Genomic DNA, 21,113 nt, shown 5'->3' with positions numbered 1-21,113 from the left:
AAGACTTATGTTTCTGACAAGAATAGAGAAACTGCTCTTTTTTAATGTTTATCTATTTTTGAGAAACAGAGGAGAGAGAGACAGAGCGTGAGCAGGGGAGGGGTAGAAAGAGAGGGAAACACAGAGTCCAAAGCAGGCTCCAGGCTTCACGCTGTCAGCACAGAGCCCAATGAGGGGCTCGAACTTAAAAATCGCGAGATCATGACCCAAGTCAAAGGTGGGTGCTTAACCAATTGAGCCACCCAAAGCTTATATATCTTTGTACCAAAACCAGACAAGGAGAGACTGAGAATGGAAGATTATAGGATTTTTATGGAATTTCAAGTACAGACATTTTCGTTTTCTTCAAGAGATTTGATATATAAAATTTCTTTAAATGTTTATTCAGTTTTGAGAGAAGGAGAGAGACAGAGTGCAAGCAGGGGTGGGGCAGAGAGAAAGGGAGACAGAATCCAAAGCAGGCTCCAGGCTCTGAGCTGTCACCACAGAGGCCTATGCGGGGCTCCAACCCACAAACCGTGAAATCATGACCTGAGCCGAAGTTGGACGCTTAACTGAGCCACCCAGGCGCCCCTCATATAAAAATATCTTTAAAACTGTTTAATTAAAATTTTTTCACTTGACTTCATCTAGAATTTACTTAAATATGTGACATGAGCTGAACACACACATATATACACCTATTTCCCAAAGAGCTAACCTGTAGTTCTCTCATTAGACAAATAATCTTTTCAGAAAAAGTGAGACTTTATTACCAGGAATTTTTATTAGTAGGCATTTTAACACATGCTGACTCAGTTACTTGGGGTTTATTCCTGGTAAACCCTGATAAAAACAGATTTTGATGCTCACACACACACACGCACACACACACACACACACACACACACACACACACACGCACAGTAAGAGAGACCCAGGCAATCATTCAATTTAAGTTAAATTCAGTTTTAAAATTAACCCACTTTATTTGAAGAGCTTGTGTCAATAACTTAGTATCCACCTATCTTTTTAATTACCACAGTGACAGTTTAATTACCATGGACAATTAAAACAGTTAGTATTATTTTGAGTTTTTTATGTTATAGTAGATTATTTCACATTAAAAGTTAAATACCTGTCAGTTTTCATTTCCTGTTAATAAATTCCCACATCCATCAACCTCAAATATTATAACATTTTCTAACACACACACACACACACACACACATACACACACACACACACACACACACACACACACTCAGAGGGAGAGAGGGAGGGAGGGAATGGGAGAGGGAAAAGAGAGGGAGGGAGCCCAAGCCGACTGTTTCAGGCCTTTGCAGGAAAATTATTCAGGCAGCTGGTATCTTGTTGGCTTGGGGTTCTGATTGATGACAGAAAACATAATAAATAATCTATTTACTAACTCCTAACAACTAAATAATGCCCTTATTTTTCACCATAACTGAATTGCCAATACGGTATTGACAAAGTGTCACAGGGCTGGGGTTAAACTGACCTCATGTCACCATTTTTCTTTCTACAGCATCAGTGAAGACCCCAGAAAAGACCCTTATTACTCTGATTAATGGAAGGCACTAAAGGTTACCAGGGAACTTGGTTGTATTTATTTATTTACACTTAATTCACTGGTAAGGGGTGGATGGATGGGAATCCAGCGGGTAATGGAAAACACAGTAATTTTTTTCTGCTCTCCCACACTGTCTACAAAAAATGACTGCTTTGCATATCGCAGGGTGCTTACTGGTGCAGGGAGCTTCTGATCTCCATTCCACATGGCAAGGGTACAGTGTGTGTGGCACAGAAATGGAATCTTCCCAGGGCTGAGCACAGAGTCTCGCTCCATAAATATTTGTCAATTTGGCTTCGCGACCACAGACCCTATAGAGTAGGTGGTGGCAGAGAGTAACTTTCTATGACTTTGAAGAAAGCAACCACTTAGAATCTCTGATGGTGCCTTCCAAATACAATTGTTCAACACCAGTTTAAAGTTTATTTATTTATTTTGAGAGAGACAGAGACACCACGAGTGAGGGAGGGGCAGAGAGAGAGAATCCCAAGCAGGCTCCACACTGTCAGTGCAGAGCCCGATGCCAGCCTCAAACCCCACTGAACTGTGAGATCATGACCTGAGCTGAAACCAAGAGGCAGAAGCTTAACCAACTGAGTCACCCAGGAACCCCACTCAATACCAGTTTTGGTTTTTTTTTAATTCCTTCATCTCTGAATATGCAGCATCATGGTGATCTGCTAACCTTCACCTCCCCTACAACTCCTTCAGTTCAGGTCCTGGGTGGGAGACACCTCTGAAGTCATCTCCCTGTCTCTAATGTAATCCTTTCTTGGCTTCCACAAGACACCTAAAGCCACTGCAGGTTTCAGCACACCACAGGGCCACCACTCACACATCTACTTCCTCTAACCCCACAGACCCACTTCCTCCTTGGACTGTAAGAACTCAGATGCTCTGCCCCAAAGCCCTAGTATTTTAGTTCCTGATTCAGTTCTTACTTCGCTGATTAGTTTGTATCTTCAAAGCTTTGTCTCCCCATTAGGCTGTAAATTCTTTTGGTATGAGTTTCGATCAGACTTTTAATGTAGCAAGTTCTTGGGCTCAGAGTAGTTGTTTATTAAGCGTCTGCAATGGAGTAACATTTGCAAGAGAGTACAAATTTAACTTCAAATCGTGTATGTGTGCGTTTACAAAAGAGGGAGAGATCTTATTCATTCACCAATGTGTACTCCTTAGAAATATACATTCTTTTGCAGATTGCACTGCAGCAGAAAAACAATTCATAAAAGTGACAAGCTCTTTGAAGCACTATGGAAATAATTACTTATCAAACTAGCTCAATTACATTTCTTACTACTGATTAAGATTAATCTGGACCTTTGTATGAACAAAAATTTGGTTGCTGGGGTGGGATTTTATAGCTGTATCACTATAAATTTATATCCACCATATAAAAATTGTCAATGTATATAATTAACTGTCAAAATATTCCCTAGGGTTAACTGTCAACTGAATTAACTACAAAATACAGTTAGGTTTTAATTAGCCATTTTTAAGGCCTGTAGAATTAGGTGCAGAAAGCAGTATGATGATTTCATATAAAAACGCGCCTCTTCTCAACTTTAAGATTCACATGAAATTCTAAATACATAAATATATACTTTTGAGTGAAATAGGATTCCTTTCCTCCATTCTTCCCTACCTTCCTTCCTTTATTCCTTCCTTTCTTTTTGTAGCTTTGCAACTCATGTTTTAACAGTAAAATGTGAACACTTCTAGACAAGAATGTTTGTCAAAGAGGAATTGCCAGTTCTTCCAAAGACTAAATTTTACCATTCCCCAACTTTCAGTATTATTTTTTAAATGTCTATGGGAAAAATCTCTCAGCTATCTGTGACATGAGTTTTTTTCATTATGTTAAAAACAATCTTATCAAATAGTTATGAGCTCATAAATCTGTGAAAAAAAAATGGTTGTGGTTGGCAGATGATGACAAACTCAAAATGTTGTTTATACATCTTTTGAGATCTTTGAGCATTGCTAATCTACACACACACACACACACACACACACACTGACTACACTAATAAATCAATAAAATACCATACACTTGGCTATGCCTAAGCTACATTTAGAAGTGATAAAAGTTTCAATTATTTGATTGCATTCATCTGGCTATAAAGCATCAGAATAAATTATGGAAGAGGCAGTTTATTTCCAAAGAATGAAGCTATTATGACATTTTAACGGATGATTATTTGATGTACTCTCAAATAGTAATTGACCTGATACCAAGTCCCTGGTCATCTGAAACCTGAATAAGTTGAAAATAAAATGTGTAAGTTTACAAAGAGTATTCCACTGTTTTCCAGCTCTCAGTCTGAAATCCTTTTTGGTTTCAGTTACCTGCCTTGAATGGGTGCAATGATCCAATAAACTGAAGAATGAATATAGCTCCTCTTCTTTTTGTGTTACGGAGCCAATCTAACAGATTTTGGAATGATTCCCTCAAGCATTTGAAGAAACTGACATCTTCATCTACTTTTACCTCATTAAATAAAAAGGAATTCAGGATTAACGTATTTTGATTAGGAGAGTTTTGTGACATGGCAGCTTATTAAACAATGGGACTTGGTTTTTTTTAATGGACATTTTTATTTTTTAATGTTTATTTACTTTTGAGAGAGGGAGAGACAGACTGCGAGTGGAGGAGGGGCAGAGAGAGAAGGAGGTGCAGAATCCGAAGCAGGCTCCAGGCTCTGAGCTGTCCGCACCAAGCTTGATGGAGGGCTCGAACCCACAGACCATGGGATCATGACCTGGGATGAAGTTGGACGCTTAACCTACTGAGCCACCCAGGTGCCCCCGATGGGACTTGTTTTTAACATGGGTCCATATCCTACTAAGGGGACATTATCACTCCCTAAATCTCAGGCTGTATTTAAGGATTCCAGTGACCAGGGTTTGACATTCTGCTATGTGACCTTAAACCAGTCACTTAAACCCCATGGGCTTCAGGTTCCAAATTTATAAATAGGCAATAATAATATCACATCCAGTGGGTTATTTGGAGGATCCAATGAAACAATGTATGTGAAAATGGTTTACAAAATATTATACTATCAAACTGTACATCTATCACCAGTGTGTTATCATTATTATGTTTCTAGGAGATATTAGTCCTCAACACATACTGCCCACATAGTGTATGATATTTATGCAGACTTACAGAAGAGGAAAATGTTACTTCTCTGGACCAACAGCTATACATATCTACCTTTATAAAAGCATTTGTTACACACAGGATTTTCTTGACTTCAGTATTCTCTAAGCTTTGTTGGTCAGTTATCTCATCAGTAAAAATATGCAGGAAGCATGCAACCTAATACATTTGTATGTTATACATGTTTTAATATACTGTGGGCCTTAAAAGTTATATACAAATAAGAGTAATTTTGAAAGGATGGAAGAGACTTTGGGTGTATGTCTGTAAATTATTCAAAAGCAAGAAGGAAAATGAAGAGGAAAAAGATATACTCCATTTCTAACAAAACTAAAAAATAGCTAGAACCTCAAACTACAAACTAAGTGGAAGGGTAGTGGAGATTATTTAGGAATACATTAAGAAAGAGGATACTGCAGCACAGATCTTGGAAAAAGAAAAAGTAAACCCACACTTTTGAAAGGTGGAGGTTTACCCTGAGATGGAAAACCTATTATCTTATATGAAACAGCAAAAAGTGAGTGTATATGCTGGCAGGAGGAGCACCCTTATACTTGGTTTTATTCCAGAAGAAGAAAAAAATGAGGCTACAAGAGAAGTCACAGAGACAAGTTATACTTGGAGGAAGCAGTTTATCCCTGCCAGAGGGGGAGAAAAGTAACTTTGCTTTGGAAAAACTTCATAGGTGCTAAACCCCACTAACTCAAGAAAACAAACTTACACACAAAAACTCTGCAACATAAAAAATGTTCCAGGTGGCTTTGGCCCTTCCCCAATGTGAACTTTTATAAGTACCTACTTGAGGAAATACCCATATTGCAGAGATGAAAAGTCAAAAAGAAACAATCAGAGGATTAACAGAGGCGAGGAAAACAATGAAACAAGTCGCAGATGGGCACCAGAAGATACTGCCACAGGGTGGATGAAAAGTATGACCAAAGTTTTTGCCAAAAAATCTCAGAAGCTTGGTGAAACAACTGATTCTATGAAGGAAGAACACAAATCAGTGATGTAAGAGTCAGAGAAGAGAGCAAGAGGCAAGAGAGGGGAAGGTGAAATGGGATATGGCAGAGCTTAGGAAAAAGGTTGAAGGAAATGAGAATCAAAGGAAATTAAAACTCCACAGAAATAAAAGGGGAATTGGAAGAAGCACCAGGGAGACTGGACACTGCTAAAAACACAGTGGGATAGAAAAGGAAGGTGGAGGCACAGGAAGGAAGGAAGGAAGGAAGGAAGGAAGGAAGGAAGGAAGGAAGACAAATGAGTAAAAGTGAAGAAAGAGTTTAAGGATAAAAAGGAAGACATGGAGAGGGTAGGCAAAGGAGAGTCCACAAATGTATAATTGGGGTTGCTGAAGAACAAAGCATTGTTATCAAAATACTTAACATAATTTGAGAAAATTAACCTGAAATAAAAGAAATTTGTATCCACACCAGAAAGGACACACCATATTCTGGGGAAAATGGACTCAGAACAGCCAACACTGAGACATATCCTAGTAAAGTCATTGGACCTCAAGACAACACAATAGCAACAACATTCCTTGGACAGCTGGGCAAAGAGTCATTTATTATTTTTTTAATGTTTACTTATTCTTGAGAGAGAGATACAGCACAAGCAGGAGAGGGGCAGAGCAAGAGAGAGAGACACAGAATCTGAAGAAGGCTCCCGATTCTGAGCTATCACCACAGAGCCTGACATGGGGCTCAAACCCACAGACCATGAGATCATGACATGAGCCAAAGTTGGATGCCTAACTGACTGAGCCACCAAAATGCTCCAAAGAGTCATCTCTAAAAGGAAAAAGGGTGTGCTGGCCTATGACTTCTCCATAGAAGCAGTCAATGCTAGACTGACTTCTAAGTCAGGGGAATAACACCTATGGCAGCCTCAAAAAAGAATGTGTAACCTAAAGATGTTATCTGGGTAGAAGGACAATAGGCAAATACTTTTGAACATGCAAGAATTCAGTGACTATTGTTCCCATCAATCCTTCTGAAGGACTAGCTTAGAGGACAAACTTCAGCCAATTGAGATAAAATAGAAAAGGGATCAACACGAGCACTGAATGTATTAGCACTAAAATAAATGTGTGGTTCCGATTACAGAGCAGAATGTAAATATTCTGAGCCCTAAAAATGCAGACACGATATAAGTAACATAAGTTGGGAAAGTAAGGGCAGAAGAAGCTGGAAAATAAAGGCTAAGCAAATTCATACACAAAAACTTGTAGTTAACAGGTTTTAATATTAACAAATCAGCTAATATAGGCAAGAGTACAACTTGCCTATATTGTACAAAAAGGAAGAACACTAAGAAAGATGAAATAATTCTTAAAAGATGGGTGGTAGAAAAGAGAAATGGGAAGAAAGGAATACATGTAATTTTTTATACTCTGAATAAGTTATAATGCCTAAAGAACTCTGAGGGCTCATTATCATTTAAATGTAAAATTTAAGAGTAACCACTTGTAAAAATATAAAACTTCCCTATTTATCATGCAAAAATAGGTAAGGAAATAAAACATATGTTGGAAGATTTTCACAAAACTATAAAATAGAGAACACAATATAAAAAATAGGACATGAAACTTATCTGTCATACCAGTAAATATAAATGGATTCACTTCACCTAGTAAAAGAAAGTGACTTTGAGAATGGATCACAAAGCAAATCTAAACTTTATGTCATACATAAGAGATGTCCCCAAAGCAAAGGGATTCAGAAAGGTTGAAAACAAAAGATGAGTAAAATATACCAGGCAAATGTACACACACACACACACACACACACACACACACACACGTTAATCATCTTAATGTCAGACAAGATTGAATACAGGACAGGGGTGCCTGGGTGGCTTGGTCAGTTAAGGGTCTGACTTGGGCTCAGGTCATGATCTCATGCTTTGTGAGTTGTAGCCCAGAGTTGGGCCCTGTGCTGAGAGCTCAGAGCCTGGAGCCTGCTCTGTGCTGACAGCTCAGACCTGGAGCCTGCCTTGGCTTCTGTGTCTCCCTCTTTCTCTGCCCCTCCCCCACTCATGCTCTGTCTCTCTCAAAGATAAATAAACATTAAAAAATAATTTTAAAAATTTTTGAATTTTGAGTACAGGACAAAGAGCATTAAATAACACCCCCAAATGGGTTTCTTATTTTGTTAGCCTACACATTTAACCTGATCCCAGTAAATACAATAATTGAGTTTATCTTTTCTAGGAAATATATTAATTAGCAAGGTTAGCTAGGGAAAATCTAAAAAAAATAGTATAAGAAGAAGGAACTAGCCCAAAGGAATAAGAAAATCTCTCATAATATTCTAATGATTTAAATAATGTATCATATAAATAGAAATGGCACAGAATTGAAGGTCCAGAAATTGATATACATTTGGGTTTTCAGGGAGCAAGACATCATTCTTAAGAGCAATATAAAACAAAATTACATTGAAATATTTTTTTTCCTATAATTTGGCAAAGATCAGAAAGCTCGGTAACAGACTGAGTTGACAAAGTTGAAGGGAAAGAGGCATTCTCTTACCTCCCTAGCATGCATATAATCTCTATTGTGAGACATGTGGTAAATTCCATCAAAATCCATATACCCAGCAATTCTATTTCTAATTTTTTTAAAACAGAGTTACTCATACACAGGTGAAACGACCTATGGCATTTCAATACCTTTGTATCTGCTTTGTATTAGCAAAGGACAGAAACAATCCAAAACTCCACCAGCAGCAGACTGTTTAAGTAAGTTTCGGTACATCCAATGCATATTTTGAAATGATCTCCCAATTACATGAAGTAGAAAAGTAAGGCACAGATTTTGTATAAGTATTATGGTAGCCTTAGAACATAAGGAGGGACAAAAATACAACTATTTACTTGTATGTGCATAAAATATTTCTGAAAAGATTTTTTTAATGACGGGATAAAAATACATACATATAGGCATTTTAAGATTTTCTTCCCAAGCCCCACTGAGCTGCTAAGGGCACTGAACTGTGGGGACTACTGCTCCAGGTCTGCCCTGTTCGATACCATAGCCACTACCCACATGTGGTTTACTGAGCATGTGAAATGTACTAATCCAAATTGAGATATGCTGAAAGTGTAAAATATACACTGAATGTTGAAGACGCAGAACAAGAAGAAAATGCAATAATATCTCAATAATTTTTATGTCAATAAAGAGTTTGGGATATATTGGTTTAAATAAAATGTATAATTAAAATTAACTTTACTTATTTATTTTGACTCTTTTAAGGTAGCTACTAGAAATTTTAAAATGGCATAGGTGGCATGCCTGCTATTTTTGTTGGACAAGTGAACTTAGGGAGAAGAGAGGTCGTGCTCTAAACCATACCCTGTGTCCATTACACAACACTACAAAAGAGCTCAATAAAATTCTGCGGACGCTAAATACATTTTGTTAAGAAGTAAGCTACTAATTCTTTCACATCATTAGGGACTGTGTGGGCACAGTACGTGGGTAAAGATATCGCTTAAGATATTTCTCAGAAACATCACAGAAGGAAATAGAGTGAAAACATCCACTGTGAGGTTATTTACTCCACACTCTACTCAAAGATTAGGCTGACTCTATGCACTACAATTAAGTGTTTTCAAAATTGCCTTAAGGGTTAGCATATAGAAATTACGGAGGAATACAGGGGTGCCTGGGTGGCTCAGTCAGGTAAGCATTTGACTTCCACTCTGGTCATGATCACATGGCTTGTGAGTTTGAGCCCCACATCGGGCTCTGTGCTGACAGCTTGGAGCCTGGAGCCTGCTTCAGACTCTGTCTCCCTCTCTCTCTGCCCCTCCCCTACTAGTGCTGTTTCTGTCTGGCTCTCAAAAATAAACAAACATTTAAAAAGTTAAAAAAAAAAAGAAATTAGGGAGGAGCGTTTGGCCATTCTCAATGTGAATCATCGTTACCATATATGACTTGATGAAAGATAATCCTGACAGCTAAAAATCTAAAGTCTCATGTATATCTAAAAATATTTTCAAGAGTAAAAAGAAGAAACCTACTTAAATTTCCATATACATCTGTCTTGGGTTAGTATGAACTTGAAAGAAGATTAATGAATAAAGCAGTATTTGCAGTATTATTTGAAACAACAGATTTTTTTTCTTTTTACAGATTAAGTTCTTTAAGAGAAACAACCTACTGCTAATTTCATTTTTTATACCAATTGAAGTAAATGAGCCGCATCCAACTTGATGTCATAAATTTAGCATTTTTCCCATTTGGAAGGATACAGGCTTTACTTTTTTCATACACTCATTTATTTTATGGAAAATACAAGTGATTTCAATAAACAAAAAGTATAAACATCAAAGAAAGAAGGAAGGAAGAAAAGACAGGAAAGAATGGAAGAAAATAAGAAATGAAGGAAGAAAGGAGGGAGGAATAGGGAGGGGGAAAGGATCAGTTCTAAAGATTCATCCGTTCTCATTCCAGTCCAGTCTAGAAGGGACCTAAATCATGCCATATTATAAGGTTGGCAAGACATGTAAAAGGCAACAAAACAACGTGATCTGATTGACTTCATGTCTATTACCTGCAAGTAAATGAAGTAATTACTAAATATGAACCCCCAAAATAAATGAGTAGATATTAAGCCCAGAACTTGAACTGTCTTTGAGTTCTCACTGATAGCATATCTTTTGTGCATTTTAGAGTTTAAAATAAGAATTTGCACTTTAGGCTTTGAAAGTGCATGAGATTGAGTGTACATAGAATGCTGTGCTGCTTCATATGCTGTAGTGTGTCTTTCTTTCCTTCGCTGTTTTTAGTAATATTAGAAATCTTTTGTATCCATCTCTAACCCAGTGGTTCTCAACTGGGGGTAATTTCGTCCTCTCCTGGAGGACAGCTGACAATGCCTGGAGATGCTTTTGGTTGTCACAGATGGAGTAGGAGTGCTACTGGCATTTAGGAGGTGGAGGCTGGGCTGGGGATACTTGTAAATATCCTACAATGCACGGGACAGCCTATCCAAATGAAGAATTATCTGAATCAAAATGTCAAGAAGTTTAAGAAACTTTGTGCTAATCTGAAAGAGACGTCATTTTTGGTTCAAGTCCATTTTCCCTTTGGCAGCATCCTTTAGGAGGTAAACTGAGCCTGCAAATTTCAAAGAGCTGGCCTCAATTCTCAAAGTCTCTGTCTACATGCCTACATAGATTCATTTATTCATACATTCATTCAACATTTCCTAGCTTAAAAAAATTTTTTAATGTCTATTTATTATAAGACATTAGATAAGATAGAGTGCGACATTTTTAATGTCTATTTATTATAAGACAAAGATAAAGATAGAGTGCAAGCACGGGAGGGGCAGTGACAGAGGGAAACAAAATTGGAAGCAGGCTCCAGGCCTTGAGCTGTCAGCACAGAGCCTGATGCGGGACTTGAACCCACGGGCTACAAGACCATGACCTGAGCCATCGTCAGTCCCTTAACCAACTGAGCCACCCAGATGCCCCCAGCACTTCCTAGCTTAATTAGGAATAAAAGCACATCATAGTAGGGTAAAAAATATTGTCCAAACTGGGACACTATGGAGGGTTGTTTATTAATTACACTGGACAACAGGAGTAAGTCGAGAATGTTCTTGGTAAATCAGATCACGTGGTCACCTTAATCCGGTGGCAGTATGCAACGTCCAAAATGATAAATGAGCCACAGAGGAACTTCTAATGGCAGCCAGTTGGGCGAATGGTGTTTGGGCCCTGGAACTAGGCATCGAGGCAGAGGTCTAAGAACATTGCTGGTTTGTGTGTTGATAAGACCATGACATTCAAAAAGAGCCAGTATAATACCATTCCCACGACCATAGGGTTTGGTATTAGAAAGGAAAAAATAGGCATAAAACGCAGGACATCCAAAGGATACCAATCCTGCTAGAAGGCATTATAAAGGACACTTTTTACAAAAGCACTTACACACATTGCTCACACATAGTAGGTACTCAACAGATGTCTGCTGAAGAATAAATCTCCACAGTCTGATGTGACATGTGAAGAAACCGTCTCTATGTAAACCGTCTGTATGTGTTATTTTAACTCTTGGGATTTCCTAAATGTATGTCTAAGATGCACAAAGTAGTGCTCCTACCCCTTCTGCACCACAACCAAAACTTGCAAATTTTGGATTTGTCAAAATACAACAAAACTGTTCAGGCAAGGTAAATAAGTCTAAGTGCCAGCACCGTCGCTTTCCTATTTTCCTTTTGATCTGTAAGGTTACTAGGGGATGAGATCATCTTTTATTTATATTGCATGTGGTAAAATTTTGAAACCGGATTTTTGCACCCACCATTCTCTCCCTCCATAATTAAGCCTGTAGGGCTGGCTGGCTGATATTTTTGAAAGCAGAGCTTGTCAATTTCTGTTAACACTAATTTAGAGTTCATAGCTCCATATAAGCATGGAAATGCGAGGGCAAAACAATTTGTCTAAAAAATATTTTGAGAGAAGTTGAACAAATTGAGGATCATCTGTGCGCTGACTGCCAAGAGTTTCTGTTCCGATTACAGCACCGATCTCACAGCAGTATGGGAGCTCACCTTCTGTGGCACGCACATTTGATTTTCCCAGGTCCCTTTGCTTTGCCCTCCCTTTCCTTCCATTTATGCGCTCCCGCTATAAATAAATGCCTTTTCCCTCCTCTTTGCCATGTGTTGTCTTTTTAATTATGCCCCAAACTCTAATATAGTCAGCCCAGATCTTGTTTGGCCATTAACTTGGGAAGAAAAGAGGCTGCCTCCTGCATTTCACAGGAAACATTACAAGGGCAGACCAGGGACTTTCATCTCTTCCCACCTTCAGCAGACAGAACAATAGGCGGCTATAATCTTGTGACACCCACGCCTAATTTATCCAACCAGCAGACAGGTAGCACTCTGCAATGCTGCTCCTGTCTGAATAGGTGCAGTAAATACTCAGCTTAATAGTAGCGTCTCAGGCAGGAGGGCAACATATCACAGCGTGGCATTTTTATAATCTTCCTGGCATGCCGACAGCCAAGAGCACAGGCCAGCGCGTGCTCCCCCTCGGTGGGGCTTAGGATGCACGTAACTGTTAGATGGTGACACACTGTGCCTTTAAGCAAGTTTAACTGTTTTATATCCCCTCTGATCTGCAGCTTTGTACATCTGGTAAGCTGCCTCTTCAACTTCTGTGGACACATCTGTGGAGCAGTTACTTGAAGCTTGCTGTGCGTGGCGGGCCTGGTGCGGGGTTTCTTTGTGACTGTCTCCTGTTTATCTGTGAGGAGTTTCTCTGTGACACGGCAAGGCCACAGCTGAATACATCATCCTGGCCAAAAAGATAATAATAACCTTGTGACAGCCAGAAGGAATATACTTACCAAAGGCGGAACAGAAATCTTGTCTGGAGAAGCACTGATTAAAAAACATTTATTTCTCCTATGTCTGTGGGTCATTTGGGCTTTGACTGATCTAGCTCTAAGCTTGTATTAGGGTCCTCCAGAGAAAGAGAAATGACAGAAAATATGTAGATTCACGAGAGAATTATTATGGGAATTGGCTCATGAGGTTATAGGAGCTGAGAAGTCCCATAATATGTGGTCTGCAAACTGGGGAACCAAGAAAGCCAGTGGTATAATTTAGCTCAAGTCTTCAGACCTGAGAACCTGGTGCTCTGATGATTGAGGGCAGGAGAAGGTGGACATTCTGGATCAAGAAGAGAGAGTTTGAATTCGCCCTTCCTCCACTGTTTCGCTCTATTTGGGTCCTCAGAGGACTGGAGGACACCTGCCCACATTGGTGATGGTGGATATTCTTTACTCAGTTTAGTGATTCAAATGCTATTATCTTCCAGAAACATCCTCAAAGACACACCCAGAAATAATGTTATACCAGCTGTCTGAGCATCTCTTAGCCCAGTCAAGTTATATAAAATTGACAATCACGAAGTTGTAGGCTGGATCAAGTCCTGTTCCATGTGTCTCATTGTCCTTAAACAAGAGGTTACCCAAGGCACCTTCTTTCTATGGTGAAATGCAACTTGTTTCAAGTCTTGTATCTCCAGCTCATTTCCCATTGACAAATCACATGGGTGGCCAAGCCCAGGTCAAGAGACAGGGCAGTACATCCTGCTTATGAAACTGAACCAAGTCATAGAGCCAAGCTTAGCATCAAAGAGTCAGGGTAATATATTCCTCCCAGGAAACTGAAGGTGAAGGGGGAGGTAAATATTTGCCAAACAATAATGTAATCTAAAGCCCTGTCCCTGTCTATAAAATGAATAAAGCACAGCTATTTGCTAAACAATGGAATTATCGAGTCCATCAGTGTGGGTTCCATTTTTGGAAGATGCCACAGACACTACAAAAGGATGAGTAGCCACATAATCTTGACCATGATAAAGTGGTCATCTCTATGACCTGTCACAAAGACTCACCAGACAATTTTCAGAGCTTAGTCCTGACTCTTCAAGTCTTAGTGAACTATGTCATGGTTTGAAAGCTGACCTACAAGGTGTTTGCAGGTATTTAATATTTGTCTCTTCTTTTGATGTTGTAAATTTCGTTTGCTCAACAGACCTGTGTTCTGCTCTTTTAGCACTTCTGGTGTCTAAATACTTCCAGAAAATAAATGTGTGTGAAAGCACTTGGGGGTTATATCAGGCTTGATATTCATTTGCAACACCAGGATGGCACATGGCTGGCATCCATTCTGAGCAGCTGAGCGATCATTTGGGAAGGTTGGTGCCCTTACCATACACTTAATGAAATATTTTGAATATCACCAGTGACTGGTTATATTTACAGTCTGTGATTCTGGCTCTTAGGCACATAAATTATGACTCTGGATCTGCTCATCAATTCTTCCAGAGAAACTGTCTTGCCCACGGCTTGGACAGAACATCAGCTTTCGGTTGAATTATAAAGCTCCGCGTCCCAACCACACTTTCCATCGTGGCCACAGCTAATTGGACCAGCAATGGGCACCTGACCCAAAGACAGCTAATGATTATGTTTGGGTCTATTAGGTAGTCTGTTATTAGGTCCCTCTTTGAGTGCGTTAGGCCCATTAGATTTTTCCATCATAGAATAATGAATTGGGAAATGTGGAATAAATCAGATGGCATCAGTGGCTAAAATTCATCCAGAAGTATGAGATTTTTCACTGTGTTTTAAAATCAATTTGTTGGAGTCAATCTTAGTTATCTATTGTAGCATAACAAATTACCCCCAAATTTAGTGGCTTTAAACAACAATAAACAACTTTATCTCACAGTCCCAGGCATGGATTAGCTGGGGCCTAGTGTGTGGTTACAGTCAAGGTGTTGGCTGAGGCCACAGTCATCTCAAGGCTCATCTGGGGCAGGATCCACTTCTCAGCTCACTCAATGTTGGCAGGATTCATTTCACTGGCTGTTGGACTGAGGGCCTCAGTTTCTTGCTGGTTCTTGGCTGAAGACCTCTCTCTGTTTCTTGCCGTTGGCCCTTTCCATCAGAGCAAGCATGTGCGAGGGGCCACGGACAGAATGTGAGCAAGGTGAAAGTCAGTCTTTATAAGTTAATCTCTGAAGTGGCATCTGTGTCCGTCAGGGTTCAACCAGACAGGCAGAACCAGTAGAAGATACATGTTAAGAGATTCGTCACAAGCAAGTGGCTATGTGGTTGTGAGAGCTGGCTATGCAAGAGGCGTAGGGCAGGACGTCAGGCTGGACAGTCTGGACTCTTGGGTGTGGGCTGAGATGCAATCCACAGGCTGAATTTGTCCTTCTTCAGGGAAATAGCAGCTCTGCTGAAGGTCTTTCAACTGATTGAATGTCATCTACCCAGATTATACTTGAAGTCAACTTACGATGGACTTTAATCGCATTTAATACTTTCACAGCAACACCTAGATTAGTATCTGATTCAATAACTGGGGACTGGAATATCAAAAAATTCCATTACAACAGCTTTCCACTTTTGCCACATTGTATTCATTAGAAGCAAGTCACAGGGTCCAGAACATAGTCAAAGGAAGGGTACTACACAGGGGAAGCCAAGATCACTGGGAACAACATTTCATAAGGCTATCTACTACAGTTACTTGTTTTCTCACCAAATAACTTTTGCAAGGGCAAATGCTTTTAAAAATGTTCCTAACTCTAGAGAAATTTGCAAAGCCATGTATATTTTTTGAATTAATTACAGTTAAATGAATGAGGTCTTATTCAGTGGTTAATTACACAGGTTTGGTGAGCAAACATAGTTTGTAACTTCAAGTGAACAAATTCAATTCTGTACAACACACATTCTAATAAATGTGGTTTTTCCTAACAAATATTTATAGCCTCAAGGTTACAAGTCAGCGTTCCTCAGAACTACTAAAGCAAACCTCTGAACATTATAAGAAGGTCCTTTGGTCTTCTCAGTTAAAACAAATATAGACCGAAACTTCCAAAATGACAACAAAACCTAAAAATCAGTATGGATTTAGCTTAAATTTGATGTTTATTTATTTTTGAGACAGAGAGAGACAGAGCATGAATGGGGGAGGGGCAGAGAGAGAGGGAGACACAGAATCGGAAGCAGGCTCCAGGCTCTGAGCCATCAGCCCAGAGCCTGACGCGGGGCTCGAACTCACGAACCGTGAGATGGTGACCTGAGCTGAAGTCGGATGCTCAACCGACTGAGCCACCCAGGCGTCCCATGGATTTAGCTTAAATTTTATGAGCACTGATATGTAAATACTGACCAATCTTCGTCCTTGTATTTTTAAACATAAGATATTGGGTATCCCAGTACTTTGCATCCTCAGAATCTCTTGTCAACCAGTTCCTCACTTAAAGTACTTTATTAAGGATCATTAAAAGCAATGGCAAGTGAATTCTATAATTTTAACCAAGGTGGAATTAAAATACTTGGTGCTTCTAATGCTCGATTTCTACAGTCTAGGGGAGGGAAAGACCAGCGGTCGTTCCGGACCATGAAGGCCCAAAATTATGAGCAAACCGAAGCCATGAATGAGCTGAGCTTTGAGATGGAATAAAAGCCAACAGAAAAGAGGCAAGCGAACACATCTAGGTGGAGACCAAGGACAGGAGAGGGAAGGTAATGGCAAGACACCAGAAAGAAGATCATTGACCTCTCACTGCTAAGGCTGCCTCGAGTTCATTTCCTGTCTCCACCATTTCTGTCCTGGACTCCTCCTCTTGGATACTCACTACATCCCCTCCTTCCAACCCCCCATGCCATCAACATTACTTGCTTGAGTGTGTCTCTTCCTTGTCTTGAAAACGGATGATCTATGTTTATAAAATGGCACTTTTAGTTAAAATCAAGACTTTAAAAAATTGTGGTAAAATACACATACCATAAGGTTTTTCATCTTCACCCCCTTTTAAGCATACAGTTCAGTGGCAGTAAGCACAGTGACATTGTCGTACAACCATCACCACCACCCATCTCCAGAATTTTCTCCTCTTTCCCAACTAAGACTCTATACCCATTAAGCGATCACTCCCCTGGCCCCTAGCAACCACTAATCTACTTTCCATCTCTATAAATTTGACTACTTTAGGTACCTCATAGAGGTAGAATCACATAGCATTCATCCTTTTGTGACCTCGCAGAATGTCTTCAAGGTTGTAGCCTGTGTCAGTTTCCTTCTCTTTTAACTGAGTAATGTTCATTGTACGTATATGCCACGTTTTGCTGATCCATTCATCTGCAGATGGACAGTTGGACTGCTTCTACCTTTGGCTATTGTGAATAATGCTGCTATGAACACAGGTGTATGAATATTTTTTCTCTGCTCTCACCTCTTTTACATACAAATCCAAAAGTGGAATTGATGAATCATATAGTAATTCTATATTTAACTTGGGGGGAACTGACATAGTGGCTGTACCATTTTGAATTGCCATCAAGGTCCCAATTTTCCTCTATTCTCACGCACATCTCCTAGTTTCTGGTTTTGGTTTTTGTTTTTTGTTTACATGGCAGCCATACCAATGAGGGTGAGTGGTCAAAGGAAGTGCTAGTAAAGAGATGCATGAACTAAGTTGGAACTAAAAGCGAAACTGACAGGATTCTGAAGGATCTGTTTGTAGCTGCCTTAGCATCTCTGTTTCTTTCCACAGCCCTGCTTCGTTTTTTTCTTATCATACTGACTGGCTTTTGCTGCTTACTTAGGGTTTTCTGCCCTCTCATGACTTTGGCCTGCATGCGGCCTGTCATGGCTCTTCTAGTCCACTCTACACTCTGTGACTTCTTCTTTTTAAATTTTATTTAAATTCAAGTTAGTTAACATACAGTGTAGTCTCGGCTTCAGGAGTAGAACCCAGTGATTCACATCTGACACATGACACCCAGTGCTCATCCTGAAAAGTGCCCTCCTTAATGCGCATCACCCATTTAACCCAGCCCTCCACCTATCTTCTCTCTACATGCTGTGACTTCTTGAAAACATCTTCACATTTAATACCCACGGACACCCACTTTGGACTCTCATTTCCCATACTGATGGTCAGAGAACTGATTATTCTGACTCATCATTTTGATCATGGACTTGCCCAGTGATGGGCTAATCTAGAATTACGTGACTGCTCTGGTCTAGTCAGCCATGCCCAGAAGGGTACAGTCACACTGAAAAATGACTAATGAAGCACTGAGGACGGAAGGTGGGGCAGATCCCCTAGAAGGAAGGGTATGCGTACGTGTGTGTGGGTATACACATAATGGGCAATGAATGGTTGCCATATACTGAATGGTATCTTCATAAGATTTCCCAGCATCAATTCATTCATCAATCAGTACATAATGAGTGCATATTTATTATATAAGAGGTAGTGGGCTAGGCATTTATAATGCTCTGAGCACTGGTCTAAGAGAGCACTATACTGTGGGACACGACAAAATGCTAACGGACTTCTCAAAAATTTTGAAATCTAGTTAGAGAAGAGACATCTACCTCCACAAAACTTTAAGTTGCAATATAAAACACCAATACTGTGGATCTGTACGTAATTTCCTGACCAACTTTCTAAAGAGCGCGGTATACATTAAGTGCTGTGCATTCTGAGGGATTGCTACAGTATGAAATTATCTGAGAAGACTTTATGGAGGACTTGATCTGGGATTCTAAGGATGGCAGGTTTCACAGTTAGAGAGGTTGGAGAAAGCAACTGATTAGTCAACAAATATTTAGTGCATGCTGAACCATGATTAGGTACCGTACTAGAAGCTGAAGACACAGAAGAAAGTAAGACATTCTTCTGAAGGGGTCTGTAATCTAGAGACAGACAAACAGAAAACAATAGTGGCAGACATCAAGGTGGCAAATGATGAGCTATGTTTCAAAAGAAAAAAAAAATCTAGCCTTTGTTATCACCAACACAAGAAATCTCAGAGACATGACATGGTCTTTGGAAATTAAGGCCACCCTTGCAATTTACTCTGGCTTTGGGAAGATGTATACTCTTCAAGCCCCACAGAAATGCCCATCGTCCCCGTGGGTCTGCCACCACCTGTCTCTGGATGGGACAGAGAAGGGACAGGCTGCTCTTGGGTTACCTCCCACAGTACTCTTCAAAAGCCCATACAGTATCGCTACTTTCTAGAGGCCGTTGGCTGGGGGCAGAAGCTCATAGCTCCGTCTAGGGAGACAACGCTGGTCAAAGGGGAGAGCAAGAGGCTGGAATACAGCCGGGAAGAACGGAGCTTCCAGATGGACAAAGGCCATGGCCAGGGCCACGGCGCTCCAATCTTTCATGGAACAAACCTCATTTTCTGATTTGCTTAATATTCTGTAATCAAAAAGCAGCCCTGCAAAGGAGAGATGATAATAGATACTTACCATACAGACATTATCTTTTCTGTTTGTTTTTAATTTATTTTTTTCTTTTTTAAACCATGAACTGTTGGTTTACTCTAACACTTAGTGTTAAAAAATGAATGGTGGCTTGCTCTATATTCTAATGCTGAACAAGCATTCTCATTTCTAATAACCCAAGTTTTAATGACTCCAGAGGGCTTAGTAAACAAAAAAACCTTTCGCTAATGCCACATAATAATATCATCAACAAGTCCACTGCTAGGAAGGTCCTGATGTTGCCTTTACATTCGATTACCTTCTAGCTCTCAGTCCAGACTTTCTGAACATTCAGAATAGAAATTTCTTGCTGGTTAAAACGAGGGCTACTTAATTCAGAAGCAAGACAGGTCCTACTCTGGTACAAAGTCTCTACTTTTTCTCTGGCTGGCTCCAGGCGTAGGGAGGTAGTTCCCAGGCACTTACCTCAGAGCAGCTTTAGAAGAAAGGAATCTGAACTTGATCCCAAATAAGCTGGGGGACCAGGAAGGGGAATGGGGCAGATGCACGTATTTATTTCAGTGCCTTTACATAGTGATGAGGTCCTTATTTCTGCCTTCCCCTCAAGCCTCAGAAATCCTTACAAGGGGGCAGTAGGATCAGATCATACATTTAAATTATTTTCAAAGATGTCAAGCAATTCCAACTTCTCTAATACAGCAACCTTCCAAAGGAACGATAAATCTCCAAACCAGAGACAGGCTTCTCCCTTTAAAATTTTAGCTGGGAAAGACTGATTATGTATTTAAGCTTTGGAGCTGTGTAAAGCTTTGTTAGGCAAATCAGTGACCAGACCATCTCTCCTAACTGAAAATCTACAGCTCCTATTTATATATGATGAATCTTCGAGGACTTCTTAACAGAAATCATCATCAGTCCTTTGCATATCGTCCACAGAGCCAGGGACTAAGCCTCACTACTATAATGGAAATCCAAAGGCCTGGAAACAATGTATGTAGTTTCCTGACTAATTTTATTATGCAGACACACACTTAATGGCTCCCGTTACAATCGCATCCAGGGTGGGAAACAGTACTGGATTGTGACCATCACGCTAAATCGACAAGGATTATCAGTCATTAAAAAGGAACCAAATTAGCATCAAGCAGTAATATTTTATACTTATCAAATCTTCTGCTGGTCAAGGTCCATTACTGAGAGACACCATAAAGGCAGGAACCATCAGCTCATTCTCCAGAACATTTAAATCTCTATTGTATTTGTGTAGGATATAATTTCTGGTAGCAATAAAGCCTAATAAAGGTTATACCCCAATGAATAGAGTGTTAATAAATTGACCCATGACATTTAAATGGATAATTATGTTTGAGATAAAGGAAGAATCTCTTGTTTCCATGAGGAAGGGTTTCAAGTTGTGCCCAACCCAAGTTACCCATCAGCCACAGGATGGTTCTACATGGCCTTACAGTGCTATAAAATATTAATTTTGCTGGTTACCATTGTATTAGATTAATTATTCATCAGGCCCTCCCAACAACTCCTATCTATCAGAATCATCAAGGCTTAAATT

Source organism: Panthera onca, chromosome B3 (assembly GCF_046562875.1).
Source record: "Panthera onca isolate mPanOnc1 chromosome B3, mPanOnc1 haplotype 2, whole genome shotgun sequence".
Lineage (NCBI taxonomy): Eukaryota > Metazoa > Chordata > Mammalia > Carnivora > Felidae > Panthera > Panthera onca.
This window is presented reverse-complemented; position numbering follows the sequence as displayed.